Genomic DNA, 896 nt, shown 5'->3' with positions numbered 1-896 from the left:
TTGGCAACACTGTTTTCAAGAATGGCAGCGACGTATGCAACAGTGTATTGATGCTGAGGGAAGGTACTTTGAAGGTGATAATCATTAAATTATAACATTTTTAAAATAAACGACTTTTATTCAAAAAGTCTCGTTATTTTATTGTCATACCTCGTAATGTATGTTATTGATATTGTTTTATTATATTGTAACAAGAAACTTAGTTATGTTATTGATATTGTTCTAATATTATTTTATATTATTTTATTATTATTTAAAAAATTGTTACGGAGGATCTGTAGTGTTCTGAGGTTGGTAGTATTGGTTAACCTCAATTAATTTAGTATTAGAGATCAAGTCACATTAATAAAAGTAATGAATTATTATTAATTTAAAAAGTGAGTTGTTATTCATTTTATAAGTAACCAATGTGTATCCAGAATCAGAGTCTTAGAGACATTACAGAAACTATTTCACCAGTCAAAAAAAATACAAAGGGAAAGGTTAGTAAAAAACATAGTATTTAAATTTTATCTGTATAAAGGGATAATTAACTTATTCATTTTGAAACACCTTATTTATAACATATACATAATTTATACATAATTAATAATTATTATTCATACACTTATTAATTATTACTTATTAATTTGCAAAATCTCATATGGGCAAACTAAGAGGTCCCCCCCCCCCCCCCGATATATATTTTTTTTCCAGGGTTATTTTTTCGCGGTACCATAATTTTATATATTTTTTTTTATTGTGATATTATTTATTTACGTTTTAATTATTAATTTGGTTATAATATTGTTAGCATTTTAATATTACATTTTTTTATCGTATTTTATTCCAGCCTGTTTAATCAAAACAACGGATCATGATTGTGAATGCATACAAGGCAGAATTATTGAAGGATC

The sequence above is a fragment of the Acyrthosiphon pisum genome, chromosome A1 (assembly GCF_005508785.2).
Source record: "Acyrthosiphon pisum isolate AL4f chromosome A1, pea_aphid_22Mar2018_4r6ur, whole genome shotgun sequence".
Lineage (NCBI taxonomy): Eukaryota > Metazoa > Arthropoda > Insecta > Hemiptera > Aphididae > Acyrthosiphon > Acyrthosiphon pisum.
The sequence above is the reverse complement of the archived record's forward strand: the minus strand, read 5'-3'. Positions refer to the sequence as shown.